Genomic DNA, 18,079 nt, shown 5'->3' with positions numbered 1-18,079 from the left:
AGGAAGGTATATTTAAATACCTTAAAATGCATTTCTAGTGGGATTGATGTGTTAGTCTGTTGCAGTGGAAACAAGGTCCTGTGGCACCTTCAAGACAATTAAGCTGATTAGGCCAACAAGGCTTTTGTGAACTAGAGTGCAAGACCTCATGTTGCTAGACCTCATGATTACAAGAGGTCAGGGATGGCTAAACCTTTTTGCTTGAGGATCATATTCATTAGGGCAAACCGATGGGTGGGTGGCTGTGTCCCAAGGCGAGTGTAGTCATCTCACACTCTCACATGCACAGATACTTGGGAGACACACAGGCACACAGCCCACCCCCAAGCGGATGTGTTCAGATCAGCTGAGGAGAGGAGTTAATCACCTAGCACTACCTCTCTCCTCTTGCTGCGGTTGCCAAAATTGGTGGTCTAGAAAAACATTACTTGGGGCCCATATCAGGACCCTAAAGTGGGGATTGGCAACCCTGGCCTGTGTGCTCATGTGCATGTCATGGAGGCCTTATGAAGATGTAGTGGCCTGGCCAATGCAATGCAAAGGCTGTTAGTGTCCTCTTTTATATACCCACTTTCAAATTTTTTGATGGGGAAAGGAGTCCTACCTTATGTTAAAAGAAATGAACAAGATGCTTATAATATGGTATGAGGAAGCCAAATGGAATATTCAGTTCCCAAGGCTTTTCCTTAGGTAGCAACTGTTTATTTTCATTTATTTCTCAATTTCTCAAACACCTCAGCCACTTGGAAGGAATGATATTTCCAAAATTTCAAAAGCCAAGGCATGCCTGTGGGCTGGGCCAAAGGAAGCTCAAGCAGGTACACAGAGCACTAGACAGAGTGGTAAGTTTTGCCCTGGGTTCTAGTGCACTCCCTTCACCTTGCCTTTGTCTTCTAGCCACTAGCTGTAAAATGGGTACAATTTTGATGTGGCTATGGTTGAAGCTCTTGAGGAGCTGAAAGTCAAAAATATTGTACAAATAAACATGTATTTTGTGATATACAGTAGCATTGGTCCAAAAATGAATATAAAATGAAATTTATTTGTCCCATTTCTTTAAAAAAATGTGGAAGGCAATGCAATAAAAACAGCATAAAACAACCAATCCCGGGTGCAATAAAAATGATTGAAACAACATCAAAGAGAACAAGCAACCAATTAATATCAGCAAGGATTGTCAATTTCCACCCTGTTGAACAAAACAATTGCATTGAGATTTATTACAATTTGAAACCCAATTTAAATTAGAGTGCCTGAGGGATTGGGGGTGGGGTGGGGATGAATAGGGTCGTCAACCCAATAAATAAATCTCCTAAAGCAATTCTATGCCTCAGTCCTTGTTAACCTGGTGCCTTCCAGGTGTTTTGGACTGCAATTCCCATCAGCCCCAGCCAGCTCAGCTACACTGACTGGAGCTGATGGGAGTTGTAGTACTTTATTAAAAAGTAGGACTTGAGTAAATAAATCTCTGGTGCCATGCAAGTCCTACTTTATTAAAAGAGCCTCGCTAACACTATATGCAAATGAGTGGAGCCAAACGGGATTAACTGAGTGATTAATTTTGTAAGTCAAGAGTTTGAAAGCCAAACAAACAAACAAACAAACAAACCTGCTTGCATTGTGATAGAAGAGGCATTTGCTCCTTTGACAGAGGAAAGAGAATGCTTCTTTTTATGCAGTGCTTTTTAAAATAAACAACTGAGATAAAAATAATATTTGTAAAAGCTGGATCAGTCAGGGTACTTTTACCTGATCAATTAGGGACCTTTTTTTTAGTAGAATAAAAACTTCTAGTAATAATAATTTATTATTTATTTTACAAATACTACTTGGCAATAGTCTATATAAGCAATGTTCTGGGACTGTCTTTTCAGCGGCTGAACAGGAGACGGCAGCATGATGTGGCTGCAAAAAATGGTTTAGGGGATTTTCAGCAGCATTAATAAAAGTTTAACTTGAAAGTCAGAGTTGCCTTTATTTCACTTTAGTCAGGGCTCATCTGGAGTATTGCATCCAGTTTTTGAAATGAAGATGGAAAAAGTCAGGCCTCTGAAGACAAGTTGAAAGAATGGAGTAATGTAGCATGCAGGAAAGAGGATGAGAAGGAGGACAACATGTAAAGCAGCACTCTCTGCACACAACATGTAAACAGCAGCACTGTTGCTATTCATAACTCCTGGACACACTACTGCTTCTTTATCAGGCAGACACGATACTTGCCAGCCTGCCAGCCTGTTGTGGTCAGAGGAAGCCCCGTAGAACACCCTTCCCCAGCCTGAGGCTGCCCATATTGGAGGAAGCCCCCACTGGACGATTTGCAGTGCCTCGTCACAATCTTGGATTTCCATGAAGAAAAACCCAAGAGGCCAGGAAATGTGAGCTTAGTAGTTGCAGGGGTGGGAAAGGGAAGCTCTAGGGGTTAATGTGGGAGAAAATGGCTGGGAGGGTTGGAGAGTTGAGTTAGCAGGGGTACAGCTGTGTGTGTGTGTGTGTGTGTGTGTGTGTGTGTGTGTGTGTGTGTAAATAAAGTCCTCCAACCTTTCTCCAATGAAAACAGAGACATCTTATTCCATGATGACGATGATTTTATTATTTATACCCCACCCATCTGACTGGGTTGCCCCAGTCACTCTGGGCGGCTTCCAACATATATAAAAACATTATAAAACACTGAACGTCAAAAAACTTCCCTATACAGGGCTGCCTTCAGATGTCTTCTAAAGGTTCTATAGTTACTTATCTCCTTGGCTTAGGGGGTCACATAATTCCACACCCTAAGGAAAAGTGGGGCATTCCGGGATCAAATCAGAAAACGGGACAGCTTCTGTAAACCCAAGACTGTCCCTGGAAAAGAGGGATACTTGGAGGGGCTGATATACATAGCTACAATTTCCATCATACTGACTATTGATCAAGCTTGCTGAGGTTAATGGGAGCTAGAGCCCCACAAATATCTGGCGGGCACCATGTTGAGGAAGGCTAGCCAAGGAATTTGACATGAAACATACCCAGCAGGATGTCCCACACAAGAAGCCAAGTATTTATTTTCTGCTGTGGCTCCAGAGGGCAAGATGAGATCTAAGAGCTTGGGTAGGTTTGGGTTGAACATTAGGTGAAACTTCATGAGAGTAAGAGTGGCTGGGCAAGGGATCCGCTTCCCTGAAAGGATGGCGGGCTCTCTCTCCTGGGAGGCCTATGAAAGAGAACACCTTGGGAACACAATGGCTCTGGATTCCCTCCATGGAGCAGAGGGTATGGCTAGCCAGGATACAAGAAAGCCTACAACTCTTATGATCAACAAGCCTTATCCACAATGGCCATGTTCTGCTGCCAGTCAGAGGCAGTCAGTATACCTCAGAACAGGGCCGGTCTACCCATGAGGCAAAGCGAGGCAGCCGCTTCAGGCCACAAGATCTACACTGTTGTCATTGCTTTACTCCTCCCTTGTTCCCAAAGTAGATATTTATCCCCAACCCCCTGTTCCTGATGTAGGTCTTCACTCACCTGTTCTTCCCTGTTTGGTGGAGAGGGCCATTTTGTGGTTTGCCTGAGTTGTGCTAAAATGTCTTGGGCAAGCCCTGCCTCAGGATACCGGATGCTGGGAATCGCAGGTGGGCAGAGTGCTGTTGCCCTCAGGTCCTGCCTTCAAGGTTCCCTCTGGGGCATATGGTTGGCCACAGACAACTGGACTGGATGGTCTGATGATCTGATCCATCAGGCTCTTCATATGTTCTGATGATTCTGTGATAAATTAATGGCAGTTAATTGCACTCCCAGCCCCACCTGGAGATGTTTTCAAGAGACTGGCCTTGGCACCTTCCGCATGCAAAGGAAATGCTCTCCAACGGAGCCGCTACTGCTGCAGCTTGGGCCCCCTCTGGACTGGAGCTGCCCCTCAGCTTCTTGCTGGAGTAGAAAGTGCTTTCCCAACAACATGGTGCCTGGGGTTTGGGTTTGGGGGGTTTTTGTATTTTTTTGTTTGCTGATACGGTTCCTTAAAAAAATCACACCCTAAAGTGAAATATAAATGTATTAAAATAAATAAAACAAACCAAAAGAACAAGAAAACCACTATTAGTATAAAAGCAAGAAAACAGCTATGATTATTATTGGTTATTGTGATGATAATAATTGTACTTCTCCAAGCCTATGACAGGAATAGGATTTTGTTAATGGGTCGCAGAGACCCGGGAGGCGCCCACCGCCCTCCAGCAGGGGGCGCGCTGCCAGCCCCTCCCGCCGTCCCTCCCTGCGCCTGACGCTAGGGGGCAGCAAGCAGCGGGAAGGCAGAGAGGAAAAACTGAAGCGGGCGAGTGCGCGGGGCGGGGGACAGAAGAAAGAGGCGGCGGCGGCGGCGGCGCATCTCGCGAGGCCCCTGAGGAAATCCCGCGAGATCTCGCCGACTCTTCCCCTCCCCGCGTCATGTTTCCTCCCCTTTGACAAGCTGCTGCCGGAGAAGCAGGAGAAGCGGGGAGGACGGGGCGCCGCCGCCGCTGCCTCTGCCGCCTCACGGGACCTCCCGCCGCGGGTCCCGCCAGCCTTGCCCGGACCGCACCTTGGTAAAGGGGTCTCCTCCCGGCGCGCTGCTCGGCGTCCCCGCGGGCGCCCGCGCTGAGGGAAGGCGAGGCCTGAGGGGAGGGGGGAGGGGCAACCGCCACCGGGGAGGGGCGGGGGGAGGGGAGCCGAGCGGGGAGGGAGGGAGGGAGGGAGGGAGGGGGGCCAGGGCGACCCCGCCCGTCACCCAGGGGACTCCCGCCCCGGAGCCACCATTGGGGCGCCTCCCCCCATTATTTGGGGCGCTCCTGCCATCGACCTCTCCGTGACGCCGCCGCCGCCGCTCTTCATCTCGCTAACGATCTCTTATTTATTATTATGATGCTGCTGGTGTAATAATAGATCTTGGACTTGGCTGTTCTTACGGCAATTCCGCCGCCGTCGCTAGTGGTCTTATTTGTGCCAGTGCCATCCATATTACGATATTGCTGCTGCTGCTGCTGCTGCTCTTGCTGCTCTTGCTGCTGGTTGTTATTGTTATGTGTGACAGTGCGCATAGCAATTCGCACAGATCTGTAAGCAACGTTACACTCACACACGGCCCTTTCCCTTCCCTGTAGGCCCATACAATCTGAAATCAATTGTGAGGGAGAGAGGATGGTTTCTGGAGCTTGTTGATGCCTTCTTCTGTTCTGTTTTCTCAGCAGTAAAATCCCTGCCTCAACTTCCAGTCTTGGAGCTTGAAAGGCAATTTGCTTAACCACGTGGAGTTATTCTTGATTTTTTCCTTTTCAACAGGCTATATCAAGTGTCCCATAAGTGTGTTGCCTGAAATAAAAATCGCAAGCAAAACCTGCAATTAGGCCCACATCAGTAAATGCACCGGGCCCGGCATGTGTTGAGTGGTGGCATGTGGGTCTGCAACTTTTGCTCCTGATGGGCAGTTTGGGTGGCTCATCTAGCCATGTGTGTGGAGTGCCACCTGGGCTGGGGGATGGTGGGAATGGCTGGTGCATCTTCCCACAAAAGTGTATTATTTTGCAGTGGTTAATCTGAGATGCTCTCACTGTGAAAGCAGAGCACTATAATTGCACCCATAAAGATATAATGAAAGAACAATAAGTGATCCACCCTTGAACAGCTCCTTGAAGTGCCCCATTACAGTCTCCAAGCCTTACTGCAGCTGGTAGTAGCTCCTGTGTGCCAGGGAGGCTTTTTAAACCAGGGGTGGGTAGACTCAGTGGCGTAGCGTGGGGGGTGCAGGGGGGGCCGGCCGCACCGGGCGCAACATCTGGGGTTAGGGCAAATCCACAGGTTAGGGGGCGCAAATCCACGGGTTAGGGGGCGCAAATCCACGGGTTAGGGGGCGCCTTGCCCCGGGTGCTGACAACCCACGCTACGCCACTGGGTAGACTTGAGGTTATTCAGATCTACTTTGTTGTTTACTTGAACCTCAAGTTCCACCAAAGCCAGTTGAAAAGACATACAATTAGAATTTAAATAACAGGTTGCTTTTGAGAACATTCTGGGCCTAGGTACCAGAAATGAACTGAACTCAGTCATTGACTCCTGGTTTATTAATTTCTGTGGCCTGAGATAGGGGGGAAAAAAGACATTGTTGTTAAAACAAATGGGAGTCAGAAGTTCTCCTGCAAATCACCCAGATATCTACCATCCCTGATTTAAATGACCTACGTATCTGGGTCTTTCCAGCAAAATTGGCACACCCCCACCTGTTGCTATAGTCCGTTGTGTGCACAGGATTTCTCTGTTGTTGGATATGTGAAGTGTGAAATATCCAGCTGTCAATTTGTTGTGAGCTGGCCTTCATTGCTGAGGACCTGTTCGTTATTCCACAGCATTACAGAGCAAATATGGTGGCTCTTTTGGCTAGTTCTCTTCTTTTTCCAGGAATGCAACTGCTGTGTTAGATGTGCCCAGTGTTTCCCCCCCCCTAAAAAAAATGTTTGGGGGGGACTCTCATTTTCCTACTCATATTGAAATACTGCCCCTCAATGAGACCAAACTTAGATTCACAACATGTATACATGTATATATATGCATACCTCTGCGTCCCCCCCAGAAAAAAAGTACTGGATGTGCCATATATACATTTGTTACTTTTCTAATTTTCTCCTGTACACATCACTGGGCCTTATATACCTGTTTGGCGTTAAATGAAACATTTGAGTTGTCCAACACAAAGCTGTAACAAGTGTTATGGTGTCAGAAAATTGGCAAGAGAGGTTATTTTTCTTGTGTGTTCCTATGATAGTCCTTCATAATATTGTGAAGCTTCTTAGTATAAATAGCACAATTATGAATTGGGTTAATATTCCCAGCTTATTCATATACAGTATTGAAGGCTCTTTTCTAGGCTATTCTGTAGTTGCAAGCCTTTTTGTAACAAAGTTAAGTAACTGGAAAATAACTTCAAGTACCCCTATCCTGGTGCTGCATATTTAGGAACTGGACTCAGAAATTTGGGCACCAACATTGCCCTTATCTATGAACAAGCATCATAACTATATAGGTACAAAGGCAACCAAAGTCCTGGGACATTTCCTCTCCTCAGATGACCTTAGGCAGCTTCCAAGTCCCTCAGTGGTATAGTCTTTTCTTTGTGGTTTGATTAATTCCCATGTCTTATACAGGGGAATGATCATAAGGATTGCATGCATGCTTGGAATTGTCACATTGAACTTATATTCCATATTCCATGCAGACATTCATAGGATCAGGTTCTTTGTAACTTATTTCAGCTCATAAATGAGTAGTGGATACCATGGATTTTACTTTGTGAAGAAAATGAACTCTTTATTTATCAAATAGCAAACTTTACAAAGGCAAGAGAAACAGTATGTTATACTACACGTAAAATCAGCCATATTGTCCAGTACGATGTTATGGATTTAGTGAAACCACCATACACTTCCACTTCAATTTTTCTCATTTCAGTTGTTTAAACTTTTTGAGTGGATTTGTCTGTCTTCCATGTCTCTTTAAACCAGGCGTGGGGAACCTTTCACCCTCCAGATGTTGCTGAACTACAACTCTTGACAGACATAGCAAGTAGGGCCAGCAGCCAGCCACTTTTCCACAGAGTGCTGTGCCCAAAATGACTTCCAACAGATATCTGGAAGTGAATAAAAATATTTATTAAAAAACACCCTGCAGACATCTACTTATTATCAAATACACATGCACTGTTATGATAGGATTTAATCAACACGTAGGGGGCCAAAGGTTCCCCAAACCTACTTTAAACTACAGATTAAATTAAACAATGGTTTGAACTGAACAAAGCAATGTGCTGTGTATGCTGCACACACCACATACTTTGGGGACTGATTATGATGGGGTTTTGGTCACAACATACCAACTTAAGACCAGTGCTTTAATGATTAATTCAAACTCAGTCTATTGTGGTGAGGATATTTCTTTACCTATAAAGGGACTAGATTGACAGCTTGATACCAGTTTGATCTGTGCACTACTAGTCTTCTAGCTAACCATATTTCTCTGGTGCCATGCAAATATTTTGGACCACTACAAGCCATGCTCCTACCAGCCCCAGCATCATATGGCTGTGGTGGCTTGAGCTAATGAGAATTGTAGTTCAAAACAACTGGAGGGCACAAGGTTGGTGCAGGCTGCTCTGAATATTTTTTCTTATATAAATAGGAGGGATTGCTGTTTTTAAAGAAGTTTGCTAGTGCGATGCTTGATTTAGGCTCAGGCTCATTGGTTACTTGCTAACATCTCTGTGATCATTTAACATTTATATGGCCTGGTTTGCACATTGCCCTGAGCTTAAGCATGGCTTAGCAAAAGTATGTGGGCTCCAGGAGAGGAGACTGCTTTGCTTCTCTCCTATGAACTAAGTCCTAGTTTGGCTTAGTATGTTGTCCAAACTAGGACTTATGATTTAGCTCTTCCTGACACACCACAAACTGTAAATCATAGGACAGATATTGGTTACAGCTTGTGGTTAGTTTTGGAGAGAGCTAAACCATGAGCCTTGGACCACACACTAAGCCAAATGATGGTGTAGCTCAGCATAACAGCAAAATGACTGTGAAGTAACTAAGCAGCCACAATCTCCTATCTGGGAGCCCGAGTGTTCACACTAAGCCGTGGTTTAGCTTAATGTGATGTGCAAACCATGGCATTGTTTCTAGATTGACAATTATTTGTGAGGTTGCTGGAATGTTGTGTCACCATAGTATGGTTTAGGGCTCATCCAGACTTCCTTTTTTTTATGTGTTTCTAGGCCAACTGCCGCCTGTCTACCATGGCTTCCTCTTGTGACTGATCCAGTGTCATTGAACAAGTTGGAACGTTTCCAGGCAACTCTAGTAAGAATGTTCTTTTCTGGAACATTGGAGATGCTATACAGTAATACAGTGATACCTCTGGATACGCAGACCTCTGGTTGCATATCCTTCAGGATGCGAACACGGCATACCCGGAAGTATTTTTCTGGGTTTCACCACGCGCACGTGCGCAGAAGCGCTCTACCACACACATGCGCAGAAGCGGCACCTCCGGTTGCGAATTCCTTGGGATCTGACCAGAGCTCCGGAACAGATCCTGTGTGCAACCGGAGGTACCACTGTATTTAAAAGAGTCTGCATTGCCCATGTTTGTTTGCACTTGTGGCACAATCTGTTGCCTGTGCTCAGTAGTGTGACATTTTGAATGCACCTTTGTGTTGGTTATGTAAAGTAGCATTAAATAAATTAAAAAGGGGTCTAGAAACCTGTGCAGTTTATTAGTTAAGGGTTGCCAGTTTTTATTAACTGAATTTCAGGGCACTTGAGGGCTCTTTGATACATGTGGATTAAAAATGAAACCTGTCAATGCTTAAGAGAAGGGACTATAATGTCTAACAGCTAAAGTGAAGATATGATAGCAGAATATGGAAGGTTTCAGGTTCAATCTTTGGCATGTCCCATTAAAGAACTGGCTGTAGTAGGGCTGAGAGACCTCTTCCTGAGATGCTGGAAGATATATTTTCCTCAGGTTAGGTAGTGCGGGATGAAATGAGATGGATAATAGTCTTGGTAGATGTCTAGTGTCCATTCTGCAAGTATAGGTGTTTATGGCTGCCATTGGAAACCTCCCCCTGCATCTCCCCAATTTGAGATGGGTTTGGAAACTCAGTAACCCTATATTCTGTCCCTTCTGTTATGTTCCATGACCTGCTGGCTGCTGTTTTCTAGTTTTCTTTTGAGCTGAAGAAGCACCTTTAATAATGTTATAATCTTGTCATTGAATGAACAACAGCCGAGTTCCTTTATTGAAATAGATGTAATAGTATTTTTATATAAGCCAGAAGTTCAGTATGTTCTAAGCAACTGATAGAGCAATCAACAGACCACAATGACAACATTTTTTCTTCAAGCTTGTTAAGAGTGTGTCTGTGTTTAACAAGGAGCTGCTGACAACAGTTAAAAATGGACATATCTTTAGGGGCTGCTAAGTGTTTATTTTTCTTGCTCCTCTCAAAACATATCCCTGTGTTTCTGATTTTGCATGGAGAAAATCTCCAGCAAATTTATTTTCTAACCTTCTGGAGAAGTGACAGCTTTTGTCAGCTTATCAGCATACTGGATTCTAAATAAGTGTTTGTTTTGCTGGTGACGACAAGGGTTCTAGAGTCCAACTCTTCTGTGGTGTGAGCAATTGTGAACCCTTGAAATATGCACACAGCTACCACTAGAAGCTTGGATATTTCCAGAATCACAAAACTGATTTTATTCGCTTTTCAGTTTTAAAGTCTTTGTCTGTTGCATGAGTCTCACATTGAAGATTAAAGAGGAGGACACAGTTTTAGGAATTATAAACAGGAAAGCAAGATAAGATTATGTTGCTAGTATACCCCTCTTTCAGTCCTCCCTGGTTGTTGCTGGTGGTAAGACTAGGGTAGCCAGTTTGAGATGGCGTATGAGACTGATTGTCTGACTGCTTCAATTTGTTGAGACTTGGGGACTGTGTGCCTCAGCTTCCCTGTTGACTGAATGGTGTTCTGCAGTTATGTCACCACTGTGTTTGAATGTTCACAAGTGTGATCTTGCCCCCAGAATTTACAACTCATCTGAGCGTTACTATGTTGTCATTGTTCATGTGAATTGGCCCTGAGCAGAGCAAAGGAATGCCGTGGTTTGGTGGTGCCTGGACTTTACCTCTAAGGGCTGTGGTTGGAGCAAGCTTTGGGTTGTAGCCTTGGACACTGGGGCATGACAGATTTAAAGTTTGTATTCATTCACAGTTTGGGAAGCTGTTTTGTTTGTTCGTCAGCAAAAGGCAAATACTCCCAGAAAAGGCGAACACTCACCGTCTACTTCAGATGCATGTTTCAAGCCTTACAGTGTTTAAACAAGAAGCTATAGATTCTGTAGTAGGACTTGTAATTTTTTATTAAAATGTATAAAGTATAACAAAAGTAATACAGTAACAGCAGTAAAAATTAGGCCCTGCATTGCATTTAGACATTTGTGAACCAAAATTTTAAGAATGTGGCAGCAAATATTGGCAGCTGTGTTGAACACACAATTGATGGTGGTTCTTGTATGTTCATATAGCACAATCCATGTAGATGCAGAGCAAGATAGCAAAAAAAGGCAGCCTTGTCTTGTATTTATGGCCTAACTGTGAGCTCATGCAGATACTTATGGCAAAACTAGATGATTAGGAGAAAATGTTGATGCATACTTGGTTCTCCTACTCTGATTATGTCTAGTAAATCTCAACATGTGATGTGATGTCAGCATGGGATGTGAGTTCTATGTGGGAAGTGATGCCATCGTATCACAATCACACCTTTTGCTTTCCTAGACTTCACTAGAGGAGATATGGAATTGATGCTTTCAGTTGTGTGTTTCCTTTATTGTCTAGTTCACCCTTCACCATCCTGATGTCTCCTATTAGACTGGAATCCAAGTCTACCAAAATGAAATACTAACTGTATGCTTGTATTTTTAAATATCACTTTCTCCTCTAATGTGTTTTTCCCCTTAAAAATAATAGTAATCTTTGCTCACTTATCCCGATGTGTAGCTAACTATACACACACTTTTTTGTCTTTGTTTTCCTTAACCTTTTATTCATCAAGTAATCTTATTTTTGTAGTACATCAGTCTTTGTTTAATTAAGCCCCCCCCCCCCCGGATAAATATACTCAGAAGTATGTTCTGTTTGCCACATTTTTAACCATCTTTCTTGCACAGAAGATGGTTTGCATTTTATAAATAATGGCTTATGATCTAAGAGACATGATACAAAAGGAAAAAGGAAGAGGGAGGGAAGAGGAATATAAGCAGGTACAGGCACCAGCTGTTTCATACTGTAATGAAGTTGTATAACTAGGTTGCTGCAGGAGACAGTTCTGTGGCAAGAGGCTCTTGATGGCAATTAGTCCTGGCTAAGCTTGCTGGAAAGGTCCTTGTCATCAGTGTTCAAAATTAACCAGTTGCCAGTTGCTTTCTGCGACTCAGGAGTAACCCCTGGTGACCAAACAGAGATTTCCAGTTGCATGGTTTGCTACCAAGACCATTTCTGGCTGGGAAGGAGATGTGTTGAGGAAGACAGAACCTTTTTATTGCTGTATGATTTGCATAAGTAAGTAAACTGAGAAGAAGCCCTTTCTCAGAGTTAAATGGATTGCAGTGGCAGTGGAAAGCAGAAAGGGAGATCTGGCTGATTTTCACCCATCCTCTTAAATCTCAAACTTTGCAGATAGAAACACATTGTGGTTTGCAAACAAATGGATTGTTTCTCTATTGCGGAGGTTGGGGAGCAGGAAGGGAGATCTGGCTAATTTTCATCCCTTCCCTTCAGTCTTTTTGTGAGACATGTTGTAGTTTTACTTGTGGGGCTTCTGATGCTGATTCCTATGCTGGCTGATTATTTAAAGGCCTGCTAACGGTGACCTTGCTTCTCAAAAGTGAAATGGCTCTAGCAGTAAAGCAGTGCCTCTTTTCTTGCTTTGCCTTTCATTTAGTCTCATAATAATATTTTTGCTGGCTTGCTTGGAAGAATAAAGGTTGGATTCATCTTTTTTTTAATATAGGAATGCAGGTTGAGCTTGGGGGTGGGGAGACCACACTGGAAATTATGACAAAAAGGAGGATGGGGGGGGGGACGTTTCCCTTCCTGTGTATCCCATTTTGAAATTTGATTTTGTGTATCTGATGGTGTATTTGGTGTGTAAGTCGAATAAACATTCTTGAGGTGTGTAAGTCAAATAAACATTCTTATTTCTTGAAATAGATAAGAAACACTTTCAGGTCTAGTTCTTTGTTCCAGTCTTGCCCATTTGTGACAGTGAGTGAGATTTAATGGATGTGGGTTTTCTGCTTTGTGAACCGAAGTCTGCAGCATGAGACAGAACATCTTCCTAGCCTTTTCTAGAGATGAGTTAGTAAAATCTGCTGATGACACCAAGTTGTTCAGGGTAGTTTTTAACTAAAAGAGGCTGTGAGGTGCTCCAAAACCAAAAGGATCTCTCCAAACTGAGTGAATGAGTATTAAAATGATAAATCTGATTCAGTGTTAACAAATGTAAAGTGATGCATGCTGGGGCAAAAGATCCTGACATTACGTATATGCTATTGAGGTCTGAGCTGCCAGTGACTGACCAAGAATGAGATCTTAGACTCATAGAGGATAGCTCAATTAAGATGTTGATCCAGGTTGTGGTAGTGGTAAAATGGGTGAATTATAGTTATGTGACCTTTAGGAAAAGGATTGAAAACAGAACTGGAAATACCATAAGAAGCCTATTGTGCAGCTACACATGGAATACTGTCCAATTCTGGTCACTATGTCTCTTAAAGGATATCATAATGCTGGATTTTTTTAAAGAAATGGTGGAGCATCACCAGTGCTATTTATCTAGAAAAATAGGTGCAGGACCTCCCCATGAACACCTCCCTCGTTTTCTTAAAATGGCAATGGCACCTACCTGAGAGGTGCCGGAACTGTTTCCGTGAGTTCGGCTGAGCATCCTACTTTTTTAAAGATTTGCTTGAGAGCTCCTGTACCATTTACAGGGAAATGCTTTCCTTCACAGAAGTAAAATTGATATATAACTTTGAAAATAATCGCATTATGCCTTTCCAACTCTACAGGTCTATGATTCTGTGTGGGCATGAATGGACAGAATGAGACTATGTCCCTCACTGGCAGCTCCACTAATCACAGAAGCTATGACTTTGCATACTGAAAGAAAAAGGTTCTCCCCAGTGAGAGATAACAACATCACCACCACCACCACCACATTTCACCACACAATTGTCACATTTCAATGCTGATTTTTCTTTCAAAAAATGGGGGGGGGGTGACAATTATGTGCTGAATTATCAAAGGACACCCTTTCTTGCTAGGGAGAGAAAGAAACAAACCCTTTCTCACAGCCAGGAGTGATAACACGGGGGCTGGGGGGGGCTGGGTAAGAGCAGCATTAGCAACTAGTGAAAATAAAAAGGAAGAAATAAGTTTTTTCTTAAAAAGTCATGTCGTCCCCCCGCACACCGCCCTGCAGCACAGCCTAGTGGACCTGAGAGCTACTTTCCTGACAAGATGCTGGAGGTTCAAAGACAGCAAAGGCTCCCTTGGCAGACGGGGAGGGGGAGACACAAAGTACATTACCTGAAGCGTAAGGCAGCCATTACATAGGGAGATGCTCCTGTCGTTTACCTACAAATCCCATGATTCCCAGAGGCTGCAACTCCCATGATTCCTCTCGACTACCCTCCTATTTTTTTAAAAAAAATCCTTCAACCACACCTGCTGGTATGCAGTTGAACGTTTTAATATGGTAAATTCAACTAAATTGAACCTGCGGGAGGCCCCTACTTGTCTTGTTTATTGCTCCTGCGACAATTATGCTTTGGGATCAATTTTAGGGCCAGAAAGAGGGGTGCGACTATTATTCAGTGGCAACAATTATGCGGTGAAATACAGTAATAAATAAATAAATAGATTAATAATAATAATAATAATAATAATTTCATTATTTATACCCCATCCATATGGCTGGATTGCCAGTGTGGTGTAGTGGTTAGTGTGTGTCTGTACGACTAGGATCTGGGCAACCAGGGTTCAAATCTTGACTCAACCATGAATTTTACTGGGTGTTACTATCCTATACATGCCTAAATTTAAGTCCTACGGTCCTCTTTGTATAACCTGTTTTACTGTGGCTGGTTACAACCTTCCAAATACCACAGATTGCAAAAATAGAAAAGTAAATTCTGTGTTTTAAAAGAAATTGTCTTTCGTGCACAGCATTTATTCCATTTTCAGCTAGATACCCCATATTGTTTCATTTGCTTTGTAATCCTGTTTTTTTAAAAATGTTTCTATTGTTGTTGTGACCATAACCTAGGTTGAAGGTGCCATTTGGCTCCTATCTTTTATATCTCAGTTTCTAACCCTGCTTGTCAGTTCCTAACCCTTCTAACTCGGATGTTTTGGTTCCTGAACACCACAAATCCGGAAGTGATTGTTATGGTTTGCGAACCCGAACATCCGACGGGGCTTCTGCAGCTTCTGATTGGCTGCAGGAGCATTCTGCAGCCAATCAGAAGGCACAATTTGGTTCTTGAACAGATTCCGTTCAGCTTCCAAGATTCACCTACAGTGATTTTTCTCATCTAGTTCTGGCCATGAGTTGGTTAGATAAGTTGTAACAAAGAGTTCACAGGCCTTGGAACTTCCTGTGCCAGATAGCAAGGGTGTCCTGCGCATGTTTTGAACTACAGAGCCCATCACCCGCCCCGTAGTACTATATGGTCAGAACTGACTGGGACTCCTGAGAATTGCAGTTGAAAACATCTAGATTAGGGAAGGTGGGAAAGACTCAGAGGGACAGTCTGGTCATAATTATTCCTATTTTATCCACTGTGTGACATCTCCCTGGCCATTATGGACAGGGTTCTAGGCAGTTGGGTGTGGTTCAGCCTGGCTGCTTTTCAACATTTAGAGATGATTGTGTTTATATCATTCTTTTCCAATTTTTGTGTGTCTGTTTGCCTTTTTCAGCAGGAAATCTCTATTATAGTACAGCTCAAATATTTGATTGTAGTTTTCTGGTTTGCTGAAGTTATTTCAAATATTTATTTGCTAGATGGCATTCTCTGGCTAGATGGTTCTCTGAAATATTTCCCATCTTTTAACATTGTATATTACAATGCAAAAACAGATAAAAGAAAAAGGACAGCCTTAGTATCATGTAGTCCTTCAGGTCTAATATCTTCCTTCAGTTTTCTGAAATATTAGACTTCTTTGATTTTGTCTCCCATACACTGTCACCCCCACTCTCCATTACACAAAACAGAAATGAGGTAATGAGGCTTGTCCAGGTTGAACTGTTTGAGGACTGAATTGCAGATTTCTTACCGCAGTGTTGCTATAGCAATGTATGTGACTGTTGTTCATCCTGCAGTAAGCTTCTCATGACAAGTATTGGTATGCAGGACACACAGAAAACAGGAAAAGGAGGCTAATGTTGTGAGACTGTAAAATAAGTTGCTCTGGTATTGCTTCCAGGTATTATGTAATGTTTTTCTTTTATGGTATTTTGTGTGCATAGAGCAGTGTTTCCCAACCGGTGTTCCGCGGCACACCAGTGTGCCGTGAGACCTTGCCTGGTGTGCCGTGGGAGGGAGGACGCCCTTTGGAGGACGCCCCGTGCTTCGCGCAGCTGTCCGCAAGCCTTGGGCGCCTGGGGGAACTCCCCCCCCCGGCGCGCAAGGCTTGCGGGCGGCAGCCTGCAGCGCGGGGCGCCCTTTGGAGGACGCCCCGTGCTTCGCGCAGCTGTTCGCAAGCCTTGGGCGCCTGGGGGAACTCCCCCCCCCGGCGCGCAAGGCTTGCGGGCGGCAGCCTGCAGCGCGGAGCGCGGGGCGCCCTTTGGAAGACGCCCCGTGCTTCGCGCAGCTGTCCGCAAGCCTTGGGCGCCTGGGGGAACTCCCCCCCCCCCCGGCGCGCAAGGCTTGCGGGCGGCAGCCTGCAGCGCGGAGCGCGGGGCGCCCTTTGGAGGACGCCCCGTGCTTCGCGCAGCTGTCCGCAAGCCTTGGGCGACTGGGGGAACTCCCCCCCCCCGGCGCGCAAGGCTTGCGGCGGCAGCCTGCAGCGCGGAGCGCGGGGCGTCCTTCGGAGGACGCCCCGTTCTTCGCGCAGCTGTCCGCAAGCCTTGCATGCCCAGGGGAACTCCCCCCCGCGTGCACGGCTTGCGGGCGGCAGCCAGCAGCGCGGAGCACGGGGCGCCCTCCGTAGGAGGCTGCGGAGGGTGGCGCGGAGCTGCCCGCGCTCCAGGGCTTCTTGCAGCTCCGCGCCACCCCCAGATCCCGGTGCGAAGCCGCGCGGGGCTGCGGAGGGTGGCACGGAGCTGCCTGCGCTCCAGGGCTTCTTGCAGCTCCGCGCCACCCCCCCGGAACCCGGCGCAAAGCCGCGCGGGGCTGCGGAGGGTGGTGCGGAGCTGCCCGCGCTCCAGGGCTTCTTGCAGCTCCGCGCCACCCCCGGATCCCGGTGCGAAGCCGCGCGGGGCTGCGGAGGGTGGCACGGAGCTGCCTGCGCTCCAGGGCTTCTTGCAGCTCCGCGCCACCCCCCGGATCCCGGCGCGAAGCCGCGCGGGGCTGCGGAGGGTGGTGCGGAGCTGCCTGCGCTCCAGGGCTTCTTGCAGCTCCGCGCCACCCCCCGGATCCCGGCGCGAAGCCGCGCGGGGCTCCGGAGGGTGGTGCGAAGCTGCCTGCGCTCCAGGGCTTCTTGCAGCTCCGCGCCACCCCCCGGATCCCAGCGCGAAGCCGCACGGGGCTCTGGAGGGTAGCGCAGAGCTGCCTGCATCCCGAAGCCTGGTGCGCGCTGAAGAGCGCCCCCGGGCTTCACGCACCTCTCCGCAAGCCTGGGGAGACCAGTGTGGCTCCCTAGGCTTGCGGATATCAGGCTGTTCTGGGGGCTGGGGTCGGGGGAAGCTTGGGCTTCCCCCGCGCCTGCCCCGTGCCTGGGGAGGGGAAAATTTTTTTTTTCTTTATTCTCCCCCCAAAAAATTAGGTGCGTCTTATGGGGCGGTGCGTCCTATGGGGCGAAAAATATGGTAGTCAATATAGGCACAGAGTTAAATTTTTTAACATTTTCTAATGGTGGTGTGCCTCGAGATTTTTTTCATGAAACAAGTGTGCCTTTGCCCAAAAAAGGTTGGGAAACACTGGCATAGAGCAGCATAAAGACATATATATTGTAGTTAAATCTTTTGATGTCTTATTTATCTAACTCTACAAAATCACTCTGATAGTTGAAATGCATACTGGGATGCTTAACAACAACAACAACAACAACAACAACAACAACAACAACAACAACAATATGTATACCCTGCCCATCTGGCTGGGTTTCCTTAGCCACTGTGAGGTTTATAGCTTATATAAAACATAGTAAAATATCAAACAGTAAAAACTACCCGATACAGGACTGCCTTCAGATGTCTTCTAAAAGTTATGTAGTTATTTATCTCCTTGACATCTGAAGGGAGGGTGTTCCACAGGGAGGGCACCACTACCGAGAAGGTTTTCTGCCTAGTTCC

The 18,079-nt window shown here is 45.6% G+C and overlaps 1 protein-coding gene across 13 annotated transcripts in view; it reads left to right on the top strand.

The window, feature by feature from the left end:
• The first annotated feature begins 4,404 nt into the window (after positions 1-4,404).
• The window catches only part of HERC1 (HECT and RLD domain containing E3 ubiquitin protein ligase family member 1), a 110,350-nt gene continuing 96,675 nt past the window's right edge, over positions 4,405-18,079 (top strand). For 12 of the 13 annotated variants that reach the window (XM_077918958.1, XM_077918952.1, XM_077918957.1 and 9 more), the window contains exon 1: positions 4,405-4,559. The gene's annotated coding sequence lies outside the window, so the exon portion shown is untranslated. Of the gene's footprint in view, positions 4,560-8,767; positions 8,853-18,079 lie in introns of all 13 variants that reach the window. The other variant, XM_077918950.1, reaches the window with a different exon arrangement.

The sequence above is a fragment of the Podarcis muralis genome, chromosome 14 (assembly GCF_964188315.1).
Source record: "Podarcis muralis chromosome 14, rPodMur119.hap1.1, whole genome shotgun sequence".
NCBI classification, from domain to species: domain Eukaryota; kingdom Metazoa; phylum Chordata; class Lepidosauria; order Squamata; family Lacertidae; genus Podarcis; species Podarcis muralis.
The sequence above is the reverse complement of the archived record's forward strand: the minus strand, read 5'-3'. Positions and strand labels throughout refer to the sequence as shown.